A 17,337-nucleotide genomic window follows, 5' to 3' on the forward strand; every position below is an offset into this window, starting at 1 on the left:
CAAAACAATATATGATCAGTTCACTTATTGATATTGCAGAGGCATAATACAGTGATAGAAATTCCAGCTAGTTTGCTAAGCACCTGAAATTGAAAGCAAAATGTCATACAGAGAAATCAATGCGATACACCTCAATGAAATATATTGTAACAGCATGAGGCAGCAACAAAAGAGGATAAAACAATGTGGAACAAGAGCAAGGAGTTGGCAGTAAAGGTTTGTATGATCTATTATTAAGCAACTGGCCAGAGGTAAGTACAGACCCTGCCCATATGGAGCAGCATCCAGAGAGCCAATAGACGGCAACGGGCTAGCAGCAACGTCCAGGGAGGTGTCCCTCAACCTAAGACAATTCGTGAAAGGTCCCCAAATATCTAAAGGGCAGGATGAACATTAGAATTATTGTAAAAGTATTCGGCAAGTCTGCATCTTCTCTCAAAGGTTTTTAGGTCTCTCGTCATGTTGGCCTTATTATGGTCATTCGGTACAGGACAGAAATAGAGGCCTTTGCTCAAGAGTTTCAATTCACCTGGTGATAGGAGCCCTCTTGTCATGTCAATAACTGGGTCAGATGTCGGGAAGGGTTGTAGCTGGCTGATGCTAGGCAGCTTTTTTTGTCTTATAGATCTTCTGTTTTTTATGCTGTTTACTCACAGGGCTTACACTGACAAGAACATCTCCAAAAACAGAATGATTTACGAAGTGGTGAGTTGGAAGAGGAGGTATATGAAATCTTAACATATCTCTTTTTAGTTTTGCAGATTTAATTTCAATAGCATTCCTGGCAGTCATCTTCTTTACTCCTGTAATCCTCTGTAGTATGTGTGCCAGTTCAGAATCACTTTTTGTGTTCTTTAAAAGTTCCAGTACTTTTTGTAGCTTGGCTTTAAGCATCTGCATTTTTTGACTGGTTACTTTAATAGATGCCAATAGTAGGGCCATTGATGAGTTATGCAGTAAAATATTCCATGTAGTGGACCATTCACAACTAGTTAGTTTAAAAGATGGCTTAGACTTAACCTATAACTCCATAGGATAGATGTTAATTTTGTTATATAGATTTGTACATGTGCTATTGTATATTGGCACTTACTGATTTTCTCCTGGATGAACAGCGCATATATAGGATGTAGATGTATTCTTGACATGGTAGTTGCTTCTGGCTTGAGTATATATTTATATATAGTAATACAATGCTACATGCAACTCCTTGCACATGAACAGACACAGACTCCAGAAATAGGTGCTTTCAATAATTTATTTCAAACATGTTGTATGATGCGTTTCGGCCACCTCAAGTGGCCTAGATCACAATCAAACACCCTGCAGTGTAACTGACAATAAATAACACACTACCCACTTGATTGACATTTGTAAATGGATAGGTAGACAGACTGCAAGCACAAATTCTGCTGTCCATTGGAAGACAGCATGCTTGCATTTCACTTTATTTAAATATTTTTGGCATTTCCTTTTATTAGCCTATGACCCACATTCAATCTAGATCTATCCTTCAACACCAAATTTGCAATTAAACCATATGTGACATATTAGGAGCTTAAGTGCTCTAAGCTAAAACAAGCATTTATTGAAAAGGTATTATCTGAGTTCAAGCTATAACAATTAATATTGTTTTGTTATATATGAGAGAACAATCTCAAAATATTTCGAATTAGTGCCCGATTGTTGGGAAAGAATATCATCAATTTATACATCGCAAATAACAATCATTGAATAAAGCACTCCTGTCAAACAGCTTTATAAAAAATTGTAGTCTATGTCTAAAACCAATAAAAGTATTATTACAAAAAATATAAGTGTATGTATGTATGTATTCATAGCCGTCAAATGTTAAGGAATCCTAAAGTGCATTATTAAAGTGCTAACCGTGAACAGAGCAAAGTGCCAAAAAAAGGTGCTAAGTCGAATACAGTAGTAGAACTAAGGGAATACTATTGACAATTGTATATATTTCATAGAAAAACATGCATTTGTTATATAACCTCAGGCATGAGAACATACCTGATATTAAAACTAAATATTATTATTATTGTTTATTATTGCACTAACTTCTAAGAAAAACATTGTGTTCACTTCTGTTAACTCAATATAGAAAGAATTTATAAATAGTTTATAAAAAGGTCTGTAAATCCTCACTATTATTCAGGCCATTGGGGGATAGGTATCTAATTCTAAAATGAACCTCGCTTCCAAACTGTGTAACATTTTTTCCCTATTGCCCCCTCTTCTTAGAGGTTAGATATTTTAAACATTGGAGTTCATTATTACCCCATCTCCCAGGAACCAGCTTTTTAGTTGAGAGGGTGGGAGGCCGGCTATGCGGCTCTCCTCCCTGGGCAAATGTTGGTCCCAGGGACTCCATCACCAGGGCCCCGGCCAGTAAAGGGTGGGTACCCTGGAGCCCACCAAGGGCACCCACTGCATCAGTTGGGGGCCATGGGGGAGCCCCAATGCCTCCACAGCCTCAGCCAGCTTCCCACCTTCATCAGGAGATGGCATTGCTCCCGCTCACAGGGATCAGCTAAAAATGCTGCTCCCTTCTGGTGGGAGAAATGTTTTCAGCTTTTTCCTTGCCCACTTCAGTGTGGTGTTGTCCCTTTATTACTGTTTGAAGTGTTGCACAAATATTTGACATATTATCTTTAAGGTAAGCCTGACTGCTCCTTGTCAAGCTAAAAGAGGGTAAAGCACAGGTTAATTTGGGGTTGGCTTTTGTGTCACCCTGCAAGGAATTTCTGACACCCCATAACTGAGATTAGCCCCCTCCACTTTCATTGTGTAACTACAGTATTGCACTCATCTTGTCACTGTGAGGTAGTATCTAAACCCACTTCTCCAATGCGCACATCCAGCACTTACCCGGTGCTCTCGACTACCTGTAGAATAGCAATGTTGTCAACATTTTGGTCAATTCCTTCCCACAATGTTTGAATCTTGGCACATTTCCCACTGGCCACTTGCTCCTACGCTAGTGACTGTTTTGCAAATTTGTCACTTATGGACAATTGCTTTCTTTGATTTGGTTTATTTCTCACCATTAGGCTTAATGATACCCACCAGAAGTAGGTTTTTGAAGGCTTTGGCTACATCTTTCTATGGCCTCCCACACCCTGTGTTGTTAATACAGTTTTAGCCCAGTCCAGCACCATTTCCAGGTCAATGAGGGGAGAGGGGCATGGCTCCTCAAAGAGCCTAATGACTCTGACATCATCAACCTCAAGCAGTATCTCCAGAGCCCTAGGGTCAGATAGCTGAATGGGTTGTTTCCCAGACAAAGGGCTAGGGAGGGGAGTGTCTGATGTGCAAGTCAATGTGGCAGGGCACCTCTCATCAACCTTCCATCAAAAAGTGATCCTTCCTTCGAGCCATCCCATCCCAGCTGGGAAAATCAGTTCCCTTTATTGCAGTCACTCCCATTGCTCTTCTCAATGCCAGCAATAATGCATTTGTTGTCTCCATGGGACTCCAATAATGCAGCACTCACAAGTATTCTGGGATCATGATGGCAGTCTCTCCTCTCTCACTGCCTACTGCATATTTACACAGGCCCCAGTTACTCCAGTATTTCAATCAGGTGGAAAGTGGGTCAGTGACTCACCCACCCTAATCCATGCCCTGTTTTATTTCACAATCCATGTTTTGTATTGCTCCATCCCGCAATTGCCATCATTTTGCTACCATATCAGAGGGGGTAGCAAAGAGCTTCTTTTTCATTCAACTCAAGCTGTGCCTGAAGACCCAGGAGCCCAGCTGATGTGAAAGCCTTCGTCTTTCTTCGATTTCTGGTGGCAGTTCACCTACTCTGTCAAAGCCTGGCTGCGGCAGCACACAGAGCCACCCAAATTCCGCACCCAACCTCTTCCACACCTCCGCCACCTCTCAGGAAGCTTCTCCTGGCCTCTGTCACTGCAGAGTAGCAATCTTCTCTGAAGTGGGTAACGCAGGAAGGCTGTGGCTTTTCACCCACTCTGACTAGAGTTCTCAGCTACTCTGTTTCATCTCCGGCAGCTTTCATCTCTGCCCTCCATTATCTTACTGCACTAGCAGAGCGGGGTGAGCCACAATGATCCGCAGGCCCTCAATGCTCTCTACAAAGCCTTCCAAGAATAGTTAGGGGCTCCTTTTGATGTGGGACCAAATTGTGTCAGCCCGACACTGTCACAGAAATGAGACCGACCGACCTCCGATCAATGGTCCCGACTGCCTAATCATGAGGCAACCACACGTGGTACGGTCGCATACTCGCATTCCTCAATGGGAGATCGAGTTATGGCATTAAACCGGCCGTAAACATTGATGGTGGTCCGCACTCCAATATTAGTCTGTTTTAATCCATTTTCTTTCAACCAAAATATTTACACAGATGCGTGCGTCCCTGGGATTGTGCAAGCCCGAATACACTTATTAGTATAAACATATGGGAAGCGTGCATACACACACTCCACTCCCAGGTGCACTGCTCGAAAGGATATCAAATCCAGCTTCATTTAGAATCATTTCACCACTTCGCATTTTATACATTGTTCGTCTTTTCTTGTTTTTACATTATTATCGCTTTTGTCCAATCCACATGATTCTCATACTGCATGTAAGTAACTTTTCATATTTCAATGTGCCCATCCGGACCTCTTTTGTAAATAAGATCTTAATGCACAAAAAATGTTCAGAGTAGCAATCTTTTTATTTTGTATAGAACCCAATGCATTTCGGGCTATAGTCCAGCCCTTCGTCAGGGGTAGCTGAAAAACGGATAATTTTGAATAATACATTATTACAGGATAGTATCAATGTTGCTTACAGCCTTTTTTCAAAAAACATTTTCAATGCAAGCAATCTCGGAACCAGTGCTAGTTAGATACTGTATACATCAATATTATACGAATCTGCAATCATCTTCATCACTGCGTAAACGATAAGTTTAACATTACTAACGTCACCGCAAAATGTTTATTTCATCACTGGGGAGTTTAAATTACCGTATGCTTATGAACCTGTTTCGCACCACGTTAAAAGCTCTACAGTAAACAATTGCATTCGAGGAATGCTATTTGGCAGACGCATGAGAACCAGTTCAATACCATGTCGAAAACTCAACATTAAACGATTGCTTTCACAAGAATACTACGTTCAGAAGAATATGTGTACTGTTTCTACTCGCTGTTCGCTTATCAAAAAACTGTAATTATTTTACCTTCCTCGCTAGTGCAATGCGCGTTGAATTTTTACCCATTAAAGTATTTCTTAATATTAAAAAGCGTTCTCATGCCTATCGTACCTGCTCATTTTCTCTTTTCTTACTGCTCGCCCTACGGGCTGCTGCTAATTAAATCTCCCACACGTGCGAAGTCACGTATTTAAGTCACATCCTGCTCCACCCATCGCCTCGGCTAGCTTGACGTATGCTTAATTTGCATCATTAACTGCGCTCCCCACAATGCACCATAAATGTTTAAAAAAAGTCACTTATTGAAACGTTTGTACTGTGTATCCATTATCCATCTCAATTCAGGCTGACTTATTATCCTTTCCATATTCTTGTAATGCCACCTTTGAATGATTGTAGCTCCGAACACAGTTCAAGTCTATGTGGATTCACGAATGTTCTTCCAGCGTCTTATACGTTTGTTGTTGTGGGTGCAATGACCAACGGGGGGCTTTAATTATTGAACATAAACATTGATGGTGGTCCGCACTCCAATATTAGTCTGTTTTAATCCATTTTCTTTCAACCAAAATATTTACACAGATGTGTGCGTCCCTGGGATTGTGCAAGCCCGAATACACTTATTAGTATAAACATATGGGGAGCGTGCATACACACACTCCACTCCCAGGTGCACTGCTCGAAAGGATATCAAATCCAGCTTCATTTAGAATCATTTCACCACTTCGCATTTTATACATTGTTCGTCTTTTCTTGTTTTTACGTTATTATCGCTTTTGTCCAATCCACATGATTCTCATACTGCATGTAAGTAACTTTTCATATTTCAATGTGCCCATCCGGACCTCTTTTGTAAATAAGATCTTAATGCACAAAAAATGTTCAGAGTAGCAATCTTTTTATTTTGTATAGAACCCAATGCATTTCGGGCTATAGTCCAGCCCTTCGTCAGGGGTGGCTGAAAAACAGATAATTTTGAATAATACATTATTACAGGATAGTATCAATGTTGCTTACAGCCTTTTTTCAAAAAACATTTTCAATGCAAGCAATCTCGGAACCAGTGCTAGTTAGATACTGTATACATCAATATTATACGAATCTGCAATCATCTTCATCACTGCGTAAACGATAAGTTTAACATTACTAACGTCACCGCAAAATGTTTATTTCATCACTGGGGAGTTTAAATTACCGTATGCTTATGAACCTGTTTCGCACCACGTTAAAAGCTCTACAGTAAACAATTGCATTCGAGGAATGCTATTTGGCAGACGCATGAGAACCAGTTCAATACCATGTCGAAAACTCAACATTAAACGATTGCTTTCACAAGAATACTACGTTCAGAAGAATATGTGTACTATTTCTACTCGCTGTTCGCTTATCAAAAAACTGTAATTATTTTACCTTCCTCGCTAGTGCAATGCGCGTTGAATTTTTACCCATTAAAGTATTTCTTAATATTAAAAAGCGTTCTCATGCCTATCGTACCTGCTCATTTTCTCTTTTCTTACTGCTCGCCCTACGGGCTGCTGCTAATTAAATCTCCCACACGTGCGAAGTCACGTATTTAAGTCACATCCTGCTCCACCCATCGCCTCGGCTAGCTTGACGTATGCTTAATTTGCATCATTAACTGCGCTCCCCACAATGCACCATAAATGTTTAAAAAAAGTCACTTATTGAAACGTTTGTACTGTGTATCCATTATCCATCTCAATTCAGGCTGACTTATTATCCTTTCCATATTCTTGTAATGCCACCTTTGAATGATTGTAGCTCCGAACACAGTTCAAGTCTATGTGGATTCACGAATGTTCTTCCAGCGTCTTATACGTTTGTTGTTGTGGGTGCAATGACCAACGGGGGGCTTTAATTATTGAACATAAACATTGATGGTTAGTAATGTTAAACTTATCGTTTACGCAGTGATGAAGATGATTGCAGATTCGTATAATATTGATGTATACAGTATCTAACTAGCACTGGTTCCACATAGACTTGAACTGTGTTCGGAGCTATGGGTGGAGCAGGATGTGACTTAAATACGTGACTTCGCACGTGTGGGAGATTTAATTAGCAGCAGCCCGTAGGGCGAGCAGTAAAAAAAGAGAAAATGAGCAGGTACGATAGGCATGAGAACGCTTTTTAATATTAAGAAATACTTTAATGGGTAAAAATTCAACGTGCATTGCACTAGCGAGGAAGGTAAAATAATTACAGTTTTTTGATAAGCGAACAGCGAGTAGAAATAGTACACATATTCTTCTGAACGTAGTATTCTTGTGAAAGCAATCGTTTAATGTTGAGTTTTCGACATGGTATTGAACTGGTTCTCATGCGTCTGCCAAATAGCATTCCTCGAATGCAATTGTTTACTGTAGAGCTTTTAACGTGGTGCGAAACAGGTTCATAAGCATACGGTAATTTAAACTCCCCAGTGATGAAATAAACATTTTGCGGTGACGTTAGTAATGTTAAACTTATCGTTTACGCAGTGATGAAGATGATTGCAGATTCGTATAATATTGATGTATACAGTATCTAACTAGCACTGGTTCCGAGATTGCTTGCATTGAAAATGTTTTTTGAAAAAAGGCTGTAAGCAACATTGATACTATCCTGTAATAATGTATTATTCAAAATTATCCGTTTTTCAGCTACCCCTGACGAAGGGCTGGACTATAGCCCGAAATGCATTGGGTTCTATACAAAATAAAAAGATTGCTACTCTGAACATTTTTTGTGCATTAAGATCTTATTTACAAAAGAGGTCCGGATGGGCACATTGAAATATGAAAAGTTACTTACATGCAGTATGAGAATCATGTGGATTGGACAAAAGCGATAATAACGTAAAAACAAGAAAAGACGAACAATGTATAAAATGCGAAGTGGTGAAATGATTCTAAATGAAGCTGGATTTGATATCCTTTCGAGCAGTGCACCTGGGAGTGGAGTGTGATTAAACCGGCCGTAACACAAGCTCCCATAGAGGAATGGGAGTCTGTGTTCATCCCTGCACCCCACGGCAGGCAGCTCAAGGTGCCTGCCACAAGGTGCAGGGATTAACAAGGGGGCACCTATGGCACCCCCTCTGCTTCCAACCAGAGGCCAGAAACAGAAAGGGCCCTGCTGGGGGGCCCCCAAACTTGATTTCCAACAGGGTTTCCATGTCAGAATGGCCGGCATGAAACCCTGCCGGAAACCGTGCATCGTAATCCAGAAGGAGGAAAAGCCTTCCATTTGGATTACGGGCAAGTTTCGGATTGGCTGACGGGCTCCTGGAGCCTGTCGGAAGCCTGTTGGAATGATCGGCCGGTTTCAATTCCGACTAGCTGTAACATAATCAACGATGAGTGACCTCAGGTCAGAGGCTTTCCGAAACTCATTGCAATTGTCCCATTTGTGTGTATCTACTGCAAAGTTGAAGATTTTTTAAGTATTTATGCCTGAACCAGGCGAGAGTCTTAAGTCAGTGCAGCTATTTTAATGGCTCAGAAGCCACATCAATACCCTACTATTTTTAAATGTAATAGCATCAAATTGCATAATTACATTTTTGCCACAAACAAATCTACCTACCATATCTCCAGTAAACCCCAACCATAAAATAAAATGATAATTAGATGAAAATAAATGAATCCTCTTACATGAACAAATATGAACATATACTAGAAAATATTTTAACCCCATAAATAACTTACTATAAACATTTATAATAGAACAACAATTTATTTATATTTTTTTAATAAAAATAATATCCACTCTCACCCCCCAAAAAACCCACAGAGCCACAAAAGTTATCAGATAACAAAAACACATATCAAAACTATTATCACATTTAAAATATATTAATAAACATTAAAATGACAATGCTGAAAATTACATATTAAATACTGTAATCTCTTACTAAGCAATCACATATTTGCAAACATATAAAAATATACACTTGCCCTTTATTTTATGTCCCTTAATATTTTGTGGTCATGTTAGCTTGACCAGGTTGTTTCGGTCAAAGAATATTCTGGAGTGTATATGAAGTATCACGAGGACAATGGAAGGTAAATACCACTGGCTATAGTGTTAACCTTTGGGGTAAATGTAAGATTTGTATTGAACATTGTTCTTAAATTCAAAGAACAATCGAACACCATAATCTTGGGGTGGACTGCGTGGCCAATAGGCCAGCTGAGAACTTGAAATCGTTGCTGTGGCTATCACTAAACATTCCTATTGATATGATATCCCAATCTATCCTTCAGTTGGTCAATATCGACTTTATGTACAGATAAAGCAGCTGACAAGGGTTAGCACATGAATGTCATTTAGGGGTTGGCAGGGGTCGCTGTTGTGACCTCTAGCAGTGCATTTGAGACCCTGGGCCTCAGAGGTAGCAAAAGCAGTGCCAGGAACATAAGGGCAATGCGTCCTTATGGACATCAGTTGGGACTCCAATCTCCTTATGTTTTGACAGTCTTTTTTTATTACACTAGTAGCGAATAAAATATTGTTCGGTATTAGTGTAAGAAGAATGGAGTACATATAGCTGGAATATGACCCTCCCTTGAAGCAGACTTTAGTAAAACATGCTTTTAAATGTATGTTGTGTAGATGTATACAGGTGAGAGTGTGTTTATGTGAGAGAGTGGTTGTATGTGTGATTGTGCGTGTATATGTAAACATCCATGTGTGAGTGAACATAAATGTCAAATGATGTTTGATATCACTTGTGCTACCCTTTTGGTGAATTGACATTCATGGGTTAGCATTTTAGTGTCCTGGACTCCTTGGCTGTGGACAAAACAGCACAAAAATTGAGGTTTGCACTGCCCCTGGGGCCGTGCAATAAGTTGCCAGACTAGCATTAAGTATGGAGTGCTGTGAGATGCCACCAATAGGTTAAATCAGTGCAGACCGCTAAGATGTTTAGAACATATGGGTGCAGCTAGTTCACAAGATCCATTACATATACAAGACCACTGTGGAGCAACACTTTGAGGCCGCGCCTAATGGTGGGAGCTGTTAAGTTTGCACATTGAAACTAAATGCAATACATTGATGAAAAATGGTATTCTAGCTAACATACCAATTGTAAGCATTATTCTTCTTTTTGAGTATGATGTTTGCTGACCAAGTTATGTATCACGTGGACAACTTGTATTTTCATTCCTCAGTAACATTATGTTTGAAGGTGTTTTCACAGGCAAGACATCGTCCTTTCCAAGAATATTAAAATGTTGTTGCAGTAGAATTGTACATGTTCAACATTTCACCTAGCTGTCTTAGCAGAATCACACAACATGTTGCAATATTTGTTCTAGAACAGGTGGTTTCCATAAAAAGGGCCAGTGTTGTTGCATTATGAGAGACTTCCAAATGTATTTTTCTTGCACCTGTTTCACTGTATTTAATTCAAATTGGTTTATTCTGTGGGAACCGTGTATCATTCAATTAAATGTATTGATCCTTTGTTCAGCATCTGCTCCTTTGGATGTGTTACACAGCACCTTTCTTACTGACCTTTAGAGGCAAATCCATCCTTGATTGCTCTCTCATTCTACTCTGTATGTTTGCCCTGAACTTTACTTGTATTCTTTGATTGATTCCATATCCTAACAGAACTTTGCACTCTGATTTATTGAGTAAACGATTTTGACTATATTATTTGATTATTTTATGACGTAAAATCTTAAAATAAATCTTTACGTTTTAGCCTTTCCTGCAAAATGGGATCTATGTGTCTAAGCTGAAGCTGTCATTTAACCCCTCCCCTGCGGGGCTAATTCCCCTGCTGTGCTGGGGGGAGGGGAGGGCGCGCGCAGCACCGCGGTGCTCATGACTCGAGCTCGGCTCGTCGTGCAGCACAGTGGCGCTGTGCTCATGACGAGCTGAGCTCACCATGACCACGCCCGTTCCAATGGAACGCCCAGCACAGCAGGGGAATTTTCCCCACATGGGCATGGCGCAACAGTCATGACGAGCTCAGCAGCGCGACCGTGCCTCTTGATGAACTGAGCTCATCATGAGCACGCAGCGGGTTAAAGTGCTTTCCAGAGGACCAGGCCCAGCCAGGAGCACCAGAATCTGTTAAGGGATTAGCACCTCTCCCGGTCTATCAGTTTTACAAGAGGATAATTGGGAGCGTGGCATCAGAGCCACTGACTAGCCAGATCAAATCTCATTCACCCTTGTAAGGGTGTCTTCACTGATGCTAGGCAGCACACTGTGCACCAGCACAAGGAGAGGGCAGAAATGGTGCTTATCTTTCCAAATATGGAGCACTTCTGCTCTCACCCATTCACCCAATGCTGTGCACCAAGTTCTCTAGCTGTGCTGCATTGCATGAAATAATAATAAATATGCTCCTGAATGCTTTAGCACTGCGAATGTTAAGCTGCATGCCATTTGTCCAGGACTGTGCTGTTGTGAGTTTGAATTCTTTTCCATGTGAAGGCCCTTTGTAAGTTAACACTGACTGGATTCCAGGGCCTTAAGCCACATAATAATAAAAATAATAATAATAATAATAATAATAATAATAATAATAATAATAATAATAATACTGGAGCTTATAAAGCACGACAGCTACCCCAAACAGGGGTACACCTATGCACTGCGGCCTCATTGTATCTCTCAAACACCTTCAGCAGTGAAATACGCTGTGCTCGTGCTGAGTGACTATGACTGGCTTTGCTTCCTGCTTTCAAATTGTCTTCCCTCGTTTTAGGCTATTGATGACTGCTTTTGCCTATAAGCCGCTACTTTAGTGTCTGTTTGCCAGCCGGTGAAGGTGGCTGCTTGACAGGCTTTGATGTCCTCTGGTGATGACTCGGTTGATTAGAGGAGGGCTTTAACAGGGCTTGAAGTCATAGACCATTGCCCTAAAGACCCAGCTCAGTATCCCACTGGTGGCAGGAGGTGGTGCTGGCATTTCTGGAACGCTTTGTCCTGTGGTTCCAGGTGAATATCGCACTGCAAATTCCACTACGAGGCTGAAACGTAGTAAAAGTTGGATCGGCCTGCCAAGACTAACAAAGTATTACAAAACACATCTGGAGTGGGGGAGACCGATCCCACAAACGTTTGGAATTGGGTATGCACTGGTATGGCTGAAGACGGCTGATAGCCAGAAACCGGTCCTAGGATGCTTGATTCCGGTCCAGGGAAGACATGGCTTGGCAGTTCGGGCTGGACTGTTCCCATGAGGTACAGGGTCAAGATTGATTTGCATATGGCCATGTCTGAACTGGGGTGGCTTGGTGAGTAAAATAAAAATGAATTAAACCCAGATCCATGACTGGGGCTGAATGTTTTGCCATTGTGCAACTTTCCGTCCATCATCTTGTGTGTTTTGGTGTTCACCCTATGTGGGAAGGGTATGCCCAGATGTGGGTCCCTTGCTCACTATGCCACGGGAGTCAAGCTATCCTGGCTGAAGACGGCTGATAGCCAGAAACCGGTCCTAGGATGCTTGATTCCGGTCCAGGGAACACATGGCTTGGCAGTTCGGGCAAGACTGTTCCCATGAGGCACAGGATCAAGACTGATTTGCATATGGCCATGTCTGAACTGGGGTGGCTTGGTGAGCAAAATAACAATGGATTAAACCCAAATCTATGACTGGGGGTGAATGTTTTGCCATTGTGCAACTTTCCGTCCATCATCTTGTGTGTTTTGCTGTTCATCCTATGTGGGAAGGGTATGCCCAGACGTGGGTCCCTTGCTCACTACGCCACTGGAGTCAAGCTATCCTGGCTGAAGATGGCTGATAGCCAGAAACCGGTCCTAGAATGCTTGATTACGGTCCAGGGAAGACATGGCTTGGCAGTTCGGGCTGGACTGTTCCAATGAGGCACAGGGTCAAGACTGATTTGCATATGGCCATGTCTGAACTGGGGTGGCTTGGTGAGCAAAATAACGATGGATTAAACCCAGATCTATGACTGGGGGTGAATGTTTTGCCATTGTGCAACTACCGTCCATCATCTTGTGTGTTTTGCTGTATGTCAATATGCAACAAAGATTGCTCGACAAGCTGCAAATTCTTCAGAATGCAGCTGCCCTTCTTTTGTTAGAGACCCCAAAGTTTCAGCACATATCTCATGCATTACCCAGACTATACTGACTACCAGTGAAACAAGTGAATAATCTTTAAGGCCCTGTATATTGTGCACAAGGCCCTTCATGACTGTTGCCGTAAATATCTAAAACATAGGTTTCAGTGGTATGCTCCCACAACAACACTTTGTTTTAGCCATTCATTCAACTTAGTAGCACCAAAAATCAAAAAAGCAACCTTGGGAGGGAGAAAGTTTTATCTTCTCCACTGCAAAACTATGGAATGGGCTACCTATGCACAAGAAAGCCCCAAATAGCTTGCCTATCTTTCGGAAACAAGAGACAGCACTGGCACTGAATGTGCAAGTGTCACCCAGGGCACTGAAAGGTTAGTGCTGAAAAATCCAGCGTTTGTATAATCAATAAAGTTTTTCAATAAGAGTTCAAATAAAGTTTTTTACGCTTTGTATCTTCTTAAGTATTTTATTCATACTATTATGGTCTGTTCAATGTAATGTCGTAATCACATTCGTTGATTATCCATCGTTATATTCCACTTTCTTATTTTTTATAAATGAAAAACCACATTCCTTCCAATGCATTTCGGCCAAGGGGCCTTCATCGGGGAAGTCTGTGAAACAAAAAATGCATTCATCACTTTTTTTTCCTCAACACAAAATGAATGTATTTATAATCTATAACACAATGCCTAGATCCAACGAAAATGTTCTAACTAAATAAAATAAGTGAACATTTCAATACATTGTGCACACTTTTAAGCGAGTAGTTCGCTGCCCATGTTTAAAGATTCTGTTTAATGTGACAACCCTCCCTGTGGGTTTTCGCAATAGGAGTAAATCAAGTTACTTTACACATCGCCGTGTGGAGATGTGTCAAGTGAAGCGGGTTCAATAACGGTTAAAGAGACTCTAAGGGTAGAAAATTTTACAAGTATTTACCCGCATCGGTTGGTTATTTACTAGCATGCCCGAACGTAATAAAAAGTTACGCGCGTCAATGTTTATAGGCTCCTGGTCGGTTGCTTACCAGGTTCATGGGGGCAGATTTATGAGTTCTGGCGCATCTCTGCAAATCAGCAGGGATGCGCCAGAACTGATGCGTCACGCAATTCCTTCCTTGCGGCACCACAGATGCGCCGCATTTACAATGCGGCGCACCATGGTGCAAGGAAGGGCAGATGCGAGACGCATCTTGTGGTGTACGGGTGGCGCATTGCTGGAGTAGCGTCGCAAGTACGACGCAACTCCTGCAATGTACAGAGGCCACCCATACATAATGTGGTGCGTCACTCCTTAGGCCCGCTTCAAGCAGGAGTAAGGATTTGACCCAGCAGCGTCGTAAAACTGACTCAGTGAAATCTTGTAGATTTCACTGTGTCAGTTTTACGGGGCTTTCCTACGAGGGAACGCCCACCCTGCGACAGAACGCCCACATGAAACCTGACGCAGGTTTCATGTGGCGCAGGGCTTTACAACGTGACGCATCTGCCTAGATGCGTCACGTTGTAAATAGGTCGCAGGTATGCGCCACGTTTCCGTGCCGTTGCGTGACGCAACGGCGGCGTAAACGTGGCGCAAGTCCGACATAAATCTGCCCCATGGTGTTTTAGGGCGTCCTGTGGCGCTACATGGAAAACTATCCTCGATGTGGCGAAGTTTGCGTGTGACGCGTAGGGTGTGGCTTGAAGTATAAGATTGGCCGCGTGTATTTTTAAAGGGCTATGTGCATGAGTTTAAAGGGTCTGTCTGCTATGTTAACGCTTGCGGTACCGGAGTATGTAGTGTGGGCGATGTGAATAGTTGACGCTAGTCTGATGGGTACACAATGAAAGTATTTTGAAAAAGCTATAAGTAAACGTACAGCACAAAACATTATACATAACATAAAATCACAAGTTTAGATAAATATCGGTATTTGGCACAGCACAAAACTTGTATTAGTACATCATATGTGATCTTCATAAATAGCAACTGAATTCAGTCCGTTCGTTAATCCCGTTGGGGGTCAAAGTCTGTAAGTGGTATATCCAGTAGTTTTCACGTTTTAAAAGAGTTTTTTTGTTGTCTCTTTCTTCTTGTCTTTCCACTACTTCCAATATACAAGCCTTAATTTGGTTCACTTGGTGGTTATGTTCAGTGAAATGGGTCGCCACCGCTGATTTTAAAACCTTAGTTCTGATATTACTTTTATGTTCAGTGAGCCTTATTTTGAATTTCCGTTCTGTTTGTCCAACATAGGCTTTACCGCAAGGGCACTTTATCATGTATATGATGTTTTTTGTGTCGCAAGTTGCATTGACTTTTAACTTGATTTTATTCCCTCTCATAGGATGCGTGATGGTGTTGCCTTCCATTATGTTGTTGCAATTACTACAGTTTTTGCAGGGAATTGTACCTTTGAGTCTTATGTTGGGTTTAGTTGTAGTCGGGCTCTTGATGATTTCTCCTAAGTTTCTTGCTCTGGTGTACGCAAATACTGGTTCATTCGCAAAAATGTTGTTGAAATCAGGCTCAGTTTGTAACATTCACCAGTGTTTTTTAATGGTTCTTTTAAACAACGGGCTCACCGTGGAGTATTTACTTACACACGTTATTTGGGGTTCTTTTTTAGTTTTGGAGCTGGAGAGTAGTGCTCTTCTTTCTTTTAGTTGTGCTCTTTCCAATGCTGAATTTAGCACCGTCTCTGGATATCCTCTTTTTTTGAATCGTTGTAACATGATTTGTACTTGCGTGTTTGATTCCTCAGGGTCTGAGACGATTCTTTTAACTCGAAGGAGTTGTGAATATGGTAGATGTTGTTTGAGTGGAGTTGGGTGGAAGCTCTGATACATTAATAGATTATTGCGATCAGTAGTCTTAGTATACAGTGTAGTTTCGATTTGATGCCCTGTTTTTTTGATCGTTACATCCAGATAATTAATTTGGCTGTCATGGGTTTCATAAGTGAATTGTATGCGTTGGTCAATTTCATTTAGTTGTTGGATGTTAAGGACCAAATTTTCTTTCGAGCCCTTCCACAATATGAAAATGTCGTCGATATATCTGAGATATAGACGTAAGCCTTGTTTCCATTGGTCTTTTTGTAGAATGGGAATATTCTCATATTGGTGCATGAAAATATTATTGTGCACATTGTGGGAGCATCCACGAACCAGTGGGAAAGCTGATCGACAAATACCTACAACCCTATGTCATCACAATGGGATCTTATGTTAAAGATACCACAGACTTTTTGACTAAACTAGATAACCTACATCTTGAAACTGATGAAGACATCATTATGTGCACAATAGATGTCCAAGCACTCTATACCTCTATACCCCATAACATGGGGTTAGAAGCAGTTGAGGAAGCATTGCTCCATATGGAATATGAAGAACCCATGAAAATATTCTTGTTGGAACTATTAAACTTCACATTGATGCACAGTTATTTCAGATGGGAAGATAAGTGGTACCTCCAAAAATCGGGTACGTCTATGGGAAATCCGGCAGCACCTTCTTATGCTAATATTTTCATGCACCAATATGAGAATATTCACATTCTACAAAAAGACCAATGGAAACAAGGCTTCCGTCTATATCTCAGATATATCGACGACATTTTCATATTGTGGAAGGGCTCGAAAGAAAATTTGGTCCTTAACATCCAACAACTAAATGAAATTGACCAACGCATACAATTCACTTATGAAACCCATGACAGCCAAATTAATTATCTGGATGTAACGATCAAAAAAACAGGGCATCAAATCGAAACTACACTGTATACTAAGACTACTGATCGCAATAATCTATTAATGTATCAGAGCTTCCACCCAACTCCACTCAAACAACATCTACCATATTCACAACTCCTTCGAGTTAAAAGAATCGTCTCAGACCCTGAGGAATCAAACAAGCAAGTACAAATCATGTTACAACGATTCAAAAAAAGAGGATATCCAGAGACGGTGCTAAATTCAGCATTGGAAAGAGCACAACTAAAAGAAAGAAGAGCACTACTCTCCAGCTCCAAAACTAAAAAAGAACCCCAAATAACGTGTGTAAGTAAATACTCCACGGTGAG

This window comes from Lissotriton helveticus, chromosome 9, assembly GCF_964261635.1.
Source record: "Lissotriton helveticus chromosome 9, aLisHel1.1, whole genome shotgun sequence".
Taxonomy (NCBI): Eukaryota; Metazoa; Chordata; class Amphibia; order Caudata; family Salamandridae; genus Lissotriton; species Lissotriton helveticus.